Source organism: Bison bison, unplaced genomic scaffold (assembly GCF_000754665.1).
Source record: "Bison bison bison isolate TAMUID 2011002044 unplaced genomic scaffold, Bison_UMD1.0 scf7180017864302, whole genome shotgun sequence".
Taxonomy (NCBI): Eukaryota; Metazoa; Chordata; class Mammalia; order Artiodactyla; family Bovidae; genus Bison; species Bison bison.
Window position 1 is genome coordinate 4,666,804 of NW_011494874.1, and position 674 is coordinate 4,667,477.

Consider the following 674-nt stretch of genomic DNA (forward strand, 5'->3'; position numbering starts at 1 on the left):
GGGGACCAGGAGCGAAGGGAGCCGCCCAGGGTTCAGGCCTGATCACCCGGGAGAGCCGGGTGGTGTCACCGCGATAACCTCGGGACAGAATGAACAGGGCCTGGATCCTCTGCTCAAGTCCCCAGTCATCGTGTGCATTTCTGGGCTCACCCTGAGGCCAAGGTTACAAGGGCGGGATTTAACTAGTGGCTGGTTGTAAAACCAGCATAATTTAATTGCGAGGGATGGGCTCCCTCCTGCCCTCCCCCTCGAGCTGCCCGCCCTCCCCCTCCAGCTGCACCGTCTCCAGAAGCAGCAGCATCTGAAGCTGTGGCCATTTGATGTATCATTAAATATACCTTCTCACACTTGGCACATAAACCCTGGTAAAGTTTCACCTTTTAACAAAATAAATGACTCAATTAACAAGATGAAAAACAGCAGTGTGGTGGCAGGCCCACTTGGTGGCCGGATTAAAAAAAACCTGGAGAAGAATTATCCCAGCTGGAAGTTAATGTGGGCAGAGGCCCTGCGCTCGGTGGGCAGCCGCTGACTGCCAGCCTGCCAGCCTGGGGTGGACGGGGGCCTGCTGGCCGCTGCTGCAGCGGGGGTTGTCCAGCTCCTGGGCCAGGGCCATGCGGGGGCTGTGGGGTCCAGCGGAGCTCCCTGAGCTGAGCCCTGCACCATGGAGTCAG